We start from the raw sequence: 14,768 nt of genomic DNA, 5'->3' as shown, positions 1-14,768 counted from the left end.
CCGTTACAAATTTTGCCAATCCGCTTTCTATAGCAGCTACAGAATTCTGCATTTGTACCAGTAATGTATGAGAATTTCTGTTGTTTCACATCTTCAACAGCACTTTGAAAAGTGGTATTCTAATAGGTGCATAGTGGTATCTCATGATGGTTTCAATTTGATTACACAAATGACACCCAATTTGATTGGTCAGCAACTCTGCCTCACCTGTTGTTAAATGTTTTGAATAACATACCTTAACACTGGAGACAAAATATGTCCCCTTCCATTTCAAAGGATGTTGTTGCCATAAAGTCATTGGCCATTGCAGATACGCACCCTGAGGGAATTCAGGATGGAGAGAACAGGGTACTGGCCCTGGGGGTTTAAGATGAACATCTAAGGAATGATATCAATAAGCCCAGACTTATATCTTCCCATACATAGAAAAGCACTAAAATCATTAACCTGAGATGTGGTTTTTGTTATTAGCAGTGATCTTTTGATGTCTGACTACAGTTGTGATTTTTTGAGAGGGTTTTTTTTTTTTTTCCAGCAGAAATAACTACATGTCTTGGTTCCTCACTTACCATATTGGAACAGTACCTCAGAGCTACTTGAGAGGCTACCATCTCAGGCTATCATCTTCAATAAGGTCCCTGAAAAAAACATTTATTCTCAACTTTTAGGCTGTGCATTTTTTTTCAGTTGACAATGGCTTTCCATAAATTAAGGTAATGGGAAATATAGTAAGATAATGTAAACCTTTGTGAGATAAATAATATCTCAATACAGTACTCAAATACTCAATTATACTTCAACATTGGTATGTACAATTTTTACCCTAAAATTTTATCATTATTTCTATATTGTTGTGTAATTTTCCTCTATTTTTAAAAAATCTGCTGCTGCTGCTAAGTCGCTTCAGTCGTGTCCGACTCTGTGCGACCCCATAGACGACAGCCCACCAGGCTCCCCTGTCCCTGCAATTCTCCAGGCAAGAACACTGGAGTGGGTTACCATTTCCTTCTCCGATGCAAGAAAGTGAAAGGTGAAAGTGAAGTTGCTCAATCGTGTCTGAATCTTTGTGATCCCATGGTCTGCAGCCTACTAGACTCCTCTGTCCATGGGATTGTCCAGGCAAGAGTAGAGTGGGTTGCCATTGCCTTCTCCATTTAAAATCTGGGAACATTATATTTCCCAACGAGACTTGAGTATTCAAAAAGATAGTGAGTTAATGATCTCTATCCTAAACTTATTATTTTAAAATATGGAATGCTTCACAAATTTCTATGTCACCTTGCTAATCTCTCTGTGGTTCCAATTTTAATTCATGTGCTGCTGAAGCAAGCACTATCTTAAACTCACACTGTATTAACACTAAGAGCCTTATTTCACAAATGCTTGTGGAGTGAGTTGAGACCATTTAAATTACAACATTGTCCTGCCCTTCTGCAAGCTAAATGCCACCAGTTGCTAAGGGACAAAACTGAACTGAAGACAGAGAAGGAAGTCTTAAGGGCATGAAAACATTTGAAAGCTTAAGTGAGGATTGGTTGGAACTCTAAAGAAAGTTGAAGAGAAAATGCAAAATGAAGTATTATACAATGTAAATAAAGAAGCACAAGCAAAAGTAAGAAGCATTAGAAAAACAAGCAAAGGGAATATTGAAAATACAAGAAAAGGAAATAATCAATCATAGGCTAGAACTGAAGAATCAGAAATATGCCAAAAATTATTATATGTGAATACATCTATTTTATTGATAATATTTACAATCTTGGTCTATAAGTTAAATATTTTTAAGTTAAATCAACCTTCCAGAGTGAAATGTAGGATGAAGAATAAGTGATATATTACTTTTGCTAAGTCAATGGGGATAATACTTAGATTATTTTCTATTAACAAATCTCCTGAACTTTTACTAAAATTGAAAATATTAATACAGACTCAAAATAGAATCAAGATATCAGCAAGTAGATGAGACTGGGGAGAAGATGGGAGAGATTAGCATCCACCTGATGACCATCAACCTAGTACTGTATCTTTCTGTTCCGTTCCGTCGCTCAGTCGTGTCCGACTCTATGCGACCCCGTGGACTGTAGCTTACCAGGCTTCTCCGTCCATGGGATTCTCCAGGCAAGAATACTGGAGTGGGTTACCATTTCCTTCTCCAGGGGATCTTCCCGACCCAGGGATCGAACCTGGGTCTCCCACATTGGAGGCAGACGCTTTAACCTCTGAGCCACCAGGGAAGCACTGTATCTTTAAGTACTACTAAACACTGACAACAGTCCAACCACTCCTCAACTCTGTGTATTAAAACTGCTCACTCAGTATCAGCGTTTGAATATCTGAAAACATGTCAAAAGTTTTCATGGTAAGAACAGAATTATTTATGTGTTCTTTGCATTTGTCCTAGCCCCAGTTTACTCCAATTCAGTAAATAGCAACTCTATTCATTCACTTGCCAAAACAATCATTCTTCACATTTTCTTATATGCTACTCTAATCCATCCAAAATCCAAATAGCTGCACCTTCCAAATACACCCACCCAGAATCCTACCACTTTTTATCGCAATAATCAAAGCTACTATCCTCTCACCAGAATTACTGCTGCTGCTGCTAAGTCACTTCAGTCGTGTCCGACTCTGTGTGACCCCACAGACGGAAGCCCACCAGGCTCCCCCGTCCCCAAGATTCTCCAGGCAAGAATTACTGCAATAGCCTCTAAATGGTCTCCCTATTTCCCTCCTGGTTTCTCTGGGTTTACCTCTCACCAGTCTCTGTCAGGCTCATCCTTTTCTAGCCAGACTGTCTTCCTTTCTCTCCTTGGAACATGCCAAGCCAGCTCCCCCCATAAGCCTTTTTCCATCTCTCTCCCTGAAATGTCTTCCCCCAGATATATACATGCTTCTTCCTATTTTTCCATTCAATCTCCTCTCAAAGGACATCTTCCCTCTCAGAAAGGCTTTTCTGGACTATTCTGCAGAAACACCCTCTTAATGTTTTCCTCTATCCAAATTGTTGGGATTTACTTTTCTGAAAGAGTACTTACCACCACCTAACATTTTATATATTTGTTTATTTACTATCTGTTTATTTTATCATCATCTGGGTCCCCCACAAGAAACTCATGAGCAATTTAGCCTTCTTTGATTACGATTGAATTCTCAGTGCTTAGAAGAATGAATGGCTCATAGAACATGGATTTGTGAAATGAATGAAAGAATGATTTAGCAGCCTGAAGGTCATACCAAGGGATAGAGTGAGTATATGAACCCACCCTTAATTATTGATTGGTGACCTTGAAAGACATAATTAAGGTCAATTTTCTATCACAGCATTTGATACATGGTAATTACTGAACAAATGACAAATATCTTTTTATTTTCAGAGGTTTCTCAACTTCAGACTACTCAAAGGTTAATAGGAGATGAAATCTGTCAACAGTCATATTCTACTTGGTATTTGGCATAGTAGAAAATAATTGATGTAACTGTCCCCCAAATTTTAGTAAGGTGAGACCTCTACCAGCCATTTTCCAAAATATATATATGGTGTCTCCCCCTTCCTAACCCTGTGGCCAACCTGACTTCCCTTTCAAAACTCTGAGTAAAAAAACAGATCAGAGTATGAGGGAATAAAAGGTCTAGAAAACACTGTGATATATAGATGAAAGAATATCCTATGCATCCCTTATATAGGTAGATAGAGACAGTATCCACCAAGCACAGGTCGCTATTATCTGAACAAGCAAACTTCAGATTCCCTGGAGCTGACTTGAACAAAATTATGTACCCAGAGCCACGGCAATGTTGTCTTCAGTTCTTCCCCCTTTCTCAGTGTCCTCTTCTTCCCTTATCTACACTACTGTTTGCTGCTGCTGCTAAGTCACTTCAGTCGTGTCCGACTCTGTGCGACCCCATAGACAGAAGCCCACCAGGCTCCCCCTTCCCTGGGATTCTCCAGGCAAGAACACTGGAGTGGGTTGCCATTTCCTTCTCCAATGTGTGAAAGTGAAAAATGAAAGTGAAGTCGCTCAGTCGTGTCCGACCCTTAGCAACCCCACGGACTGCAGCCTACCAGGCTCCTCCATCCATAGGATTTTCTAGGCAAGAGTACTGGAGTGGCTTGCCATTACCTTCTCCGACACTACTATTTAGTGGGATCCAATCAAGGTCAGTAGCAGATGGACACCTGGTACTAATACCAACAATATGTAAGTTTTCAAATGTAAGGAATTTTTTTTTTATTGAAGTATAGTTGATTTACAATGTTGTTATGTGTATATATATATATGAATATATTTTTTTCCAAATTCTGTTCCATTATGGTTCATAATAATAGACTGTTGAATATAGTCACTGTGTTATACAGTAGGGACTTATTGTTTATCTATTTTTCTATATAGTAGTTTGTATAATCCCAAACAATCCCTTCTGATAATCCCAAACTCCTGATTTCCCCTTTGGTAACCATAAATTTGTTATCTATGCCTGTGAGTTTGTTTTGTAAATAAATTCATCTGTATCACATTTTAGATTCCACATGTAAGTGACATCATATGGTATATCTTTCTCTTTCTGACTTAATACACTCAGTATGATATTCTCTAGGTACATCCATGTTGCTGCACTGTCAATATCACATTCTTGCTTATGTCTGAGTAATATTTCATTATATATATATATTTATATCTGACACCCATATCCATTCATCTGTTGGTGGGCACTTAGGTTGCTTCCTAGTCTTGGCTATTGTAAACGGTGCTAGTGAACACTGGGGTGCATGTATCTTTTCAAGTCAGAGTTTTCATCTTTTCCAGATATTATGCTCATGAGTGTAATTGCTGTCTCACAGAAATAGCAATTCTATTTTTAGATTCTAAAGGAAACTCCATACTGTTTTTCATAGTGGCCATACCAGTTTATGTTCCTACCTATAGTGTAAGAGGTTTCCCTTTTTCTCCATATCCTCTTTCCAGCATTTGTTATTTGTAGACTTTTTAATAATGGTCATTCTAACTCGTTTGAGGTGGTACCTTTCTGTAGTTTTGACTTGCATTTCTCTAATAATTAGTGATGTTGATCATCTTTTCATGTGCCTCTTGGTCATCACATGTCTTCTTTGGAGAAATGTCTGTTTGGTTTTCTGCCCTTTTTTGGGGAGGGATTGTTTTTTAGGTATGAGCTGTTTGTATATTTTGGAAATTAACCCCTTGTCATCTTCATCATTTGCAAATATTTTCTCTCATTCTGTAGGTTGTCTTTTCATTTTATTGAGGGTTTCCTTGGGTGTTTTTAAGTTTGCTTAAGTCCTATTTGTTTGTTTTTGCTTCTATTTCTTTTGCCTTGGGAAACTGATCTTTAAAAACACTGCTACAATTTATGTCTGAAAACGTTTTGCCTATGTTTCCTTCTAGGAGGCATCATTCTTATGATGTTATGTTTTACATTTAGGTCTTCAACCCATTTTGAGTTTATTTTTGTTTGTTTTTTGGATGTTGTTATTCAGTTGTATGAGCTGTTTATACATTCTGGAAATTAAACACTATGTTAAATTTTTTTTGAAGGAAAACTAAACTTATTTTGTACTAGTTCAGTTCAGTTCAGTCGCTCAGTCGTGTCTGACTCTCCGCGACCCCATGAATCACAGCACGCCAGGCCTCCCTGTCCATCACCAACTCCCGGAGTTCACTCAAACTCATGTCCACAGAGTCGGTGATGCCATCCAGCCATCTCATTCTCTGTCGTCCCCTTCTCCTCCCGCCCCCAACCTTTCCCAGCATCAGAGTCTTTTCCAGTGAGTCAACTCGTCGCATGAGGTGGCCAAAGTATTGCAGTTTCAGCTTTAGCATCAGTCCTTCCAATGAACACCCAGGATTGATCTCCTCTAGAATGGACTGGTTGGATCTCCTTGCAGTCCAAGGGACGCTCAAGAGTCTTCTCCAGCACCACAGTTCAAAAGCATCAATTCTTCGGCGATCAGCTTTCTTCACAGTCCAACTCTCACATCCATACATGACCACGGGAAAAACCATAGCCTTGACTTGACGGACCTTTGTTGGCAAAGTAATGTCTCTGCTTTTTAATATACTATCAAGGTTGGTCTGATACACAAACTTAGAAATCCCAGATGAAAGAGATGGATCTCTAATGCATGTGCAGAGCTCCTACATGTGGTATAGGTAGAGTATACAAGAGGAAAATGTTAGAACCACTATATATTTTTACTTTTGTGTAATAAAATAAGAAAGAAACTGAACTTCAGTGATAATCTATGGTTTTATGGTAGCAGTAGTATATATAATTTATAAATGAATGTAAATATATTGGAGTGCAAGGTAAAGTTATTTTTACTGATAGCATTCTTGGATCAGAACTGATTCAACTGTGCTAATTTTCTTTTTCTAAGTAACAGATTACCACAAACTTAACAGCTTAAAACCACACACATTTATTATCACATAGTTTCCATGGGTTATGAGTACTGCCATGGTTTAGCTGTTTCCTCATCTGGAACCTCAACTAGAGAAGAATTCTTCCAAGTTCATTCAGAAGCCTTCCTGCCATGTAGCCCTCTCCATAGACAGTACACAAATGGCTGTTAGCTTCTTTATAGCCAAAGGAGAATCTCTCCAGCTCTGGTCCACAAAGGCAAAGTCTTACTTAACAAAACATATTCACAAGAGTGACACCCCATACTCGTTACAGGTTCCACCTGCACTCAAGAGGAGGGGATTATACAAGGGTATAGATCACCGGGGGACTCACATTAGAGTGTGCTTTCCATGGAAACCATTCTTCAAAAGAAAATCCAAAGGTATGTTTAGCTTCAAAACACAGCTGACTAATCTTAATTTTTTAAAAACCTACCTAAAATATATCTTCCCTCCTGGAAAATTTATTGCATCAACCTAGTTCAACTCTAGTCACTTCCTGTAATGGATTTATTCATCAGTTATGTCCTAAGTTCAGATTGCATTAAATTGTACTGGTTCCTGGATGCTAACAAGTGTGTTTATGAAGTCTTGGATCTCTCTAATGTATACATAGTTAAAGGATATACACATCTATTTCTCTGATAAATAATACTATTGTCAGAAAAGGCAACAATTCTCCTCTTCCCTTCCTGTGCTTGCTAACATACTCCAAGTATGAAAGCAGAAACTCTACATCTTGCATAAAACAAAATAGAGACAGAGTGGCAACGTAATATGGCTGAAACACAAAGCAGTAGTCACTGACAGAGTAAGGATTAGACCTTAACATTTGTGATCTTTTATCCTGTGTTCATTCCATTAGGTTTTACCGTACTGTTTCCAATTAACTAGAAGAAATCTTTACAGAAAGATATATCTTCAAAATAAAAATGAAAGCTTAAAGAAGGCAGTCAGCATAAAAGCTTCCAATGTGCCATCTGGATGAATAATTCCATCTGGAGAGGTGAGCCTTTTTTCATTTTTGCATTTTTAGGGTGGGTCTTTCAGGGTGGGTCATTATCTTCCCATAACTATGCATTAAACAGTCTAGCTCCCCTGGGTCAGAATTCTCAAGAGAATGGGAAACCCAGCTCATTGTATAAGTCAGTTCTACATGGCTGCATAAGACTCAGAAGAGACTCTAATTGATTCATTATTTGCTTTTACTAGTCTCAACAAGTTAAAAAACAAAATTTAGATTATATACTAATGTAATTTGATCTCTAATTAATCCAATATAATTCAATCTGTCTGAAAACAAAAGAAAATAAATTCATTCTATTCCATCAACTTCTTGACATTTTCCCTTCATATAGTTGGGAAGAAAAAACTGATGACAAAATTGTAACTTTTAAGCTATAGATCGACAGGACTTGTAAAATGCCAAGACAAAAACACAAGAGCTATTTACTGAATATGGCCCTTTACCCAGGACAGAAACAGATGACTGCATATTCTACGAGAAGGTATTTCTGAAGCTTCAAAAAAAATGTTCACAATGCTCAAGATAAATGGTAAAAATTCTGGCACTGCCTCTGGGAAGACTGTCCTAAGTCCTCAACTACTGAACTCTAATATCCACAAACATCTGCTGCTTCATCAGCAGGTAGCTCCTCTCTGTTGTGTGCAAGCAACATGACACAAGAGGGGCTCTAAGGACATGGGGTTATGAATACTAGTAGGTGCTGATCAATAAAAACACTGAAATTCTTTACCTCCTTCCTCCTGTGCAGATAATAGCAATACAAAGAGCAATATAAGCAATATTAGAGCTTTTGTTTCAGGCAAATTTCTGACCTGCTGTTGCCACATTCGGGCCAGTTTTAAAATTATCATCATTTCAATTCACAAAAATCAAGGAATAAAAAAGGAAATTTGTCATTTCTTATTTGATCAACTATCTAAGAACCGAGTGAATTTCTTCAATATTGTAAGGTTCACATGAACACTAAGAGATCTTCTCACAAAACAGTGTTGGTTAAATCTCTCTGTTATATTATGAGCACATTTAAAAATAATAAAAATGATCTTTAATCCTAATTTAACATAATTTCTAATAAATTCAAACATATATTTGTTCCTCATTGAATTTTAATGTCAGTATTTTGTATACGAAATGCCAGTATTTTTCTAATTGGTTTTCAGCTGATATTTTTTTCAGTCATCAATCCTATGATACATTTTGGAAGTTCAGTGTAGGGAGTATACACACATTGCTTTCAGTTAGGTTTTTTTTTTTTTAAGTCCTCCTTAATGAATTCTTAATTACATTATTCAAAAGATCCATTATTCAGCATTCATCTCACTGCTAAATGAAAGTCTTTACCTGACATGTGAATGAAATAAGTCTAAATGCTTTCTATGCCACCTAGGGATTCTGAATAGACTTTTAGCTTCATGGCAGCAATAGGCTTCATTTCTGTTTTAAATTTGTATAGAATGTTTTTAGAGGTGGGTAATATGCAATAGTATACCAATGTGAGCAGCACTTTACTTCCAAATGTGTTCTCAGGTTTACTTAGGGCTAGGAAAATGTGAAGAAGCTCAGAAGATAGCTGAAAGTAGAAAAATTCCATACAAGATTTGATAATACCTGTACAAAGACTTTAGATGAGTGCAAGTATTATCTAAAACATGGACTAACTTCAGATGAGGAGAGTGAATTTCCTGAGAGTTCCTTGTAAATGTCCCTCTTGTCACTTCTTTATCAGGAAAAAACATAGTGCTAAGTAGTAGCAAGAGAAATTCAGAGATCCTTAAAAGATAAGATTTTTTAAAAACATACTTTTGCTGACTAGTGCATAAGTAAGAAATAGTCTCAGACTTTATGCTCCTCTTATAGTCATATCTAAAAATGAGCCAGAGTTACTAGTCTACTTATCAAGCAGTCTCTATGTCATTAAATGATACTCCCAGAAGATATCTACCAAGAAGGAAAACTGGTGTATGAAATAGTTCTGACTGGGCTCTAGAACTTCCTGTGTGTTTGTGTGTGTGTGCTCAGTCATCACCAACTGTTTGAGGTCCCATAGACTGTAACCTGCAAGGCTCCTCTGTCCATGGAATTTTCCAGGCAGGAATACTGGAGTGGGTAGCCATTCCCTTCTCCAGGGGATCTTTCCAACTCAGGGATCAAACCCACATCTCTTAGTCTCCTGCATTGGCAGGTAGATTCTTTACCACTAGCACCACCTGGGAAGCCCCTAGTTCTACAGAATATAAATAAACCTGTTGGAGATTTTAAGTTTAGGGAAAGCAAAGTTCATGTTCTAAAGAATTAAAAGCAACAAATTCAGAATGTCTGCTCTCCCTGCCTGAGCTTCAGAAGAAGAAGAAAAAAAAAAAATTAGCAAGAGCATCTAACAAGACAAGCTTACCTTTCTTTTGCTAGGCTTGGTTTTGTTTTGATTTTTCTAGTGTAAGAAACCTGGCTGAAGACACTGTTACTTGCTTTGCTAGATCTGAGTTATGTGTATGTGCAAATGTTTATGAGAACAAGCCCTATGTCACATCCAGCTATGCAGAGCTGATTGAGTAAATGACTTCATAGCCTTGCAACTAATATTGAGTTGACAAAAACAATGAAATATTTTGGATCCCCAAGACCATTTAAAAATATTCTTAGAGAAAGCATAAGTTAATAGTTTATGATTCAGTGTTCTCTTTGAAAATAGAAGGAGATATGTCTGGGCAGAAAGCAATACATTTTTCTTCCATGACTGTTTTTATAATAACTGCCATTATAGCCAAAACTGAAGAACAAATTGTTCTTCAATTGCTGCAGACAGTGAAGAAAGTATAGAAGAGAAATTTGAGCATAAGATTACCACAAACACAGAAGAGTTGCTATATCTTCAGAGAAAGGTATATTTTAATGTTTCCATATTATTAACTGGATATCTTGAAAATTAATGATAAACACATTTTAAAAGTCAATGTCTACATATTTTTAAAGAATACAGAAAGAATGCATGCATGCATGCTCAGTGGTGTCTGACTCTCTGCAACCCAATGGACTGTAGTCTTCCAGGCTCCTCTGTCCACAGGATTTTCCAGGCAAGAATACTGGAATGGGTTGTGATTTCTTCCTCCAAGGGATCTTCCTGACCCAAGGGTCAAACCCACATCTCCTGCACCTCCTACATTGGCAGGAAGATTCTTTACCACTGAGCCACCTGGGAAGCCCCAGAGGTAAAAAAACGGCAGTCCATAATAAAAGCACATTATGTGTCAGAGAAATAGAACATCATTAATTCAGCAGAAATAATAAATAGATTTTAATTGATTTTAATTAGGTCCCATTTGTTTATTTTTGCTTTTATTTCCAGTATTCTGGGAGGTGGGTCATGGAGGATCCTGCTGTGATTTATGTCGGAGAGTGTTTTGCCTACGTTCTCCTCTAGGAGTTTTATAGTTTCTGGTCTTACATTTAGCTCTCTAATCCATTTTGAGTTTATCTTGGTGTATGGTGTTAGGAAGTGTTCTAGTTTTCATTCTTTTAAAAGTGGCTGACCAGTTTTCCCAGCACCACTTGTTAAAGAGACTGTCTTTTCTCCATTTTGTATTCTTGCCTTCTTTGTCAAAGATAAGTTGTCCATAGGTGCATGGATTTATCTCTGGGCTTTCTATTTTGTTCCATTGATCTAAAGCAACCTAGATGTCCATCTGCAGATGAATGGATAAGAAAGCTTTGGTACATATACACAATGGAGTATTACTCAGCCATTAAAAAGAATACATTTGAATCAGTTCTAATGAGGTGGATGAAACTGGAGCCTATTATACAGAGTGAAGTAAGCCAGAAAGAAAAACACCAATACAGTATACTAACGAATATATTTGGAATTTAGAAAGATGGAAATGATAACCCTGTATACGAGACAGCAAAAGAGACACAGATGTATAGAACAGTCTTTGGGACTCTGTGGTAGAGGGTGAGAGGGGGATGATTTGGGAGAATGGCATTGAAACATGTATGTTGTCATATGTGAAACGAATCACCAGTTCAGGGTCGATGCATGTTACAGGATGCTCGGGGCTGGTGTGCGGAGATGACCCAGAGGGAGGATAAAGGGAGGAGGGAGGTGGGAGGGGGGTTCAGGAGGGGGAACTTATGTACACCCGGGGCGGATTCATGTCAATGTATGGCAAAACCAACCAATATAATATTGTAAAATAATTAGCCTCCAATAAAAAAAAAATTAAAAAATAAATAAATAAATAGAGAAGATTTACTTTTTTCCCATTTTTGCTTTAAATCAAAATTTAGGTTTTTAAGATAATCAAAGTTTAAGATTATTCCATCAATGGAGGAGCCACTCTTATAATATATTTCTCATTGAGCCAGAGGTGATACTAAAGGTGTGGTCTTTGAGTTGCTTAGACTAATCCCTGATTAGAAAGAGAGGAATAGTTAGGCTCTTTAGAATCAGCCTCACTGTGTATACTTCTTGCTAGAAAAGAATGCCCACTTTAAGCTGATCAGGCATTAGTTAATGAAACACCTGGTATTTTCCAGCAGGAATGCAATATTTCCTAGCTTTAAAAAAGCAAAGTATCCTTTAGAATACATACAAAATGTTAGAGGAAAACCCACAGGAATTCTCTCCTCTGATGGGCATCTCCTAAAGACTGCAGGCCCCCATTCTCACTGAATGGGTTCTTCTAGGTAGTCATCCTCTGCTGAGGTCCCCGGTCCATTCTAGCTCCTGGAATTAGGAACCTCAGAGCAAAAGGCTAAGTCAATGAAGACTTCTGGTGTAAGTTAAAGCTAGATATTTTGAAAATTAATCAAATGAGTCTAAACATAATAAACAAATTTATGGGCCCAGCATGCTCCCGCTACGCCACTCTGCTGCAATAAACAAATTTAAATAAGGATGAAACTAGCAGATAACTTCAACAGAGTGTCTGGGTACCCTCAGCTTCTGAGTCAATGAATTCAGGATCAGCACAAATCCTGTTTTCAAAGTAGGTACTGCATTTGTTAGGAAATAAGTTCCTTGGTAAAAGATATGATTCTCTCTCATGACAGCCTATCTCATTTTACAGAAGAAAACATAGATCAGACTTCTCTCCCAAGGATGGTTTGTCCCTACAGCCTGGCTAGACTGTTTTATGTCTTGCGGCCTCCATTCCAATACAGGTGGGCAAACAGACCTTAAAATCAAAGAAGTAGACAAAGAACTTGCCAAGCTTCAGCCACAATCCATGTACATTTGTAGAAAATAAAAGATGTGTTTAGGGGGAAAAAAAATCAAGACTGCTTAATTGTGCTGAGAGAATGAGTCTTGCTCTCTGACAAGGTTCTGCACAATTATTTTTTCATCTGTAGTGCAAAAATCCATATTTATCTCTGCAATTGCCAGGAAAAAATATCCTGGTGAAGCTTATGAATAATATTTAAAAGTAAAAGAAGCAACAACTATTTAATTATCACATTACTTATGGTTATAAAAAGCAACATTACTTAAAAGCCCTAAAGCTCCTTTCCTCAGAGCCATTGTAAACATCAATTGTTTACCAGATGTAACTTATTACTTTGGAAATGTCATTCTATTATACTTAAATGAGGTAATTTGCAATTCCCTGTACCATTCACAGGTGTCTATTTCTGAACCTCTTCAAAAACGAAATTCATGAAATAATAATACTTGGTTTTTATGTGACAATTTCATTTATTTTTAACCAATCTAAGCAGCACTGTCACCTTTTGGTTGTTTACCTTTTAAGTATCTATTAAATAGAGTAACTGTACTGCTGAATATTTTAACTTTCTGTACTGAAAATGATAAACAGGATTCAGAAAGAAAATGAGACTTCTTTGATAAAGTTCATTTCTTCACAATATGGTTAATGCTTTCTCATATTAAAAATAACAGCAATTTCCTGTTTGTCCCTTTTCATCTCAATGACACAATCCTTTGTATTTCATATTGGGAACAGTTTCTTTTCTTTTCTTTTTTTCCACTATCAAATATTTGAACTTCCTTCTAGTTTGATAACACTGGCCTACAATAGGCTACTGTACAGCAAGACCACTCCTTCTTTTGGGTGGCAATTTTATTCCAAATTAACAAATTCTTGTATTTGAAACAGTTAAAATTTTTTCAAACAGGCTAAATATATTAAATGATTTTCCAGACTGTTTCTCAATCCCAAATTCTCTGTAGCACCAGGGGTATTTACAATCAAAAATGTCTGTTATTTATTTTGAATTTTTTATGAACTCCCTAGAAGTGTGAGTCTCTCACAGTCATGAATGTGTTAAAGCAGATGTACACTAGAGGCAATCCTTAAAGTTTAAACTTAGAATTATCGATAGCTATAAAAGCACTAGCTCAAAACCACCTAACCTTCTTAGCCGGTTAAAAGAGTATAATCCTTTCAGTTATTAGAAGACCTTTGAAGTGAAACACAGAAACTCAGCCTTTTTGCCTGTTTTTTTTTTGTTTTTTTTTTAAATTCTCCTATAGACTAAACCACAGGGCAGTGTGAGCTTAGCCCCATCTGCGTGGCGAGCAGTGAATTACTCTACTTGAACTTTGCTCCAGTCAGGACATTTTAGGGCTTATAAATCTTGAATCCATCTAAGTTCACCTTAAATTAGCCTTGCAAAAACATACTCTAAACTCCAGTTGTCAGCCTGGTGGCTTTTGGCCAGATGCCACTCAGCAGCTGTAACACTGATTGCCATCTTCTCTTTCACTTTTATTTTTTGTCTTAGACACAATTTTTAAGGAAAAAAAAAAAAAGAATATGCAAGCTAATAGGATGCGGAGAAAAACTACAGCTTAATAATGGTACTGTTAGCAAGTACATTTTACAGTTAAAATATATGTGATGAAAACAGAGTGAGGTAGTCTAGCTGTGTGTACAATAATACCATATATGACACAAGGAATCTGGGACTGGGCCAGGGGCTTGGCTAAGCCTTGCCAAGATACAACAGATTTTTCAATTTTCCAGCAAATAGAAACAAAATACTAGTTTCAGAAGGTGTACTCAACAAACACTTTCCAATGTGTTTCTGATTTGTGGTCAGAATGTTTTTACTGCTGGTGCCCTGCACTTTTGAGACATTTATTTCCTAAAAGAAAGATTCCTTTCTATAAACCTCAACTGTCTGTTTTTCAAAGCAATTTAAAATCAAACACACAAATAAAATTCTTAACATATGGAAACCTTCATATAGGGCCTTACGTATCCAGAGTTAAAATTGTTTTATAAACTGTAATGCTTTGCAGATGAAAATACAGAGAGGATGACTGTTTTTAGCACTAATGCTTTTTGACAGCGTTAAAC

At 37.0% G+C, this 14,768-nt stretch overlaps 1 pseudogene; it reads right to left on the bottom strand.

The window, feature by feature from the left end:
* Positions 1 to 1,243: 1,243 nt before the first annotated feature.
* LOC148778337 (U6 spliceosomal RNA) lies at positions 1,244 to 1,333 on the bottom strand (annotated as a pseudogene).
* Between the last annotated feature and the right edge of the window lie 13,435 nt (positions 1,334 to 14,768).

This window comes from Moschus berezovskii, chromosome 3 (assembly GCF_049115385.1).
Source record: "Moschus berezovskii isolate FMDL1 chromosome 3, NW_MosBer_1.0, whole genome shotgun sequence".
NCBI lineage: Eukaryota > Metazoa > Chordata > Mammalia > Artiodactyla > Moschidae > Moschus > Moschus berezovskii.
The sequence above is the reverse complement of the archived record's forward strand: the minus strand, read 5'-3'. Positions and strand labels throughout refer to the sequence as shown.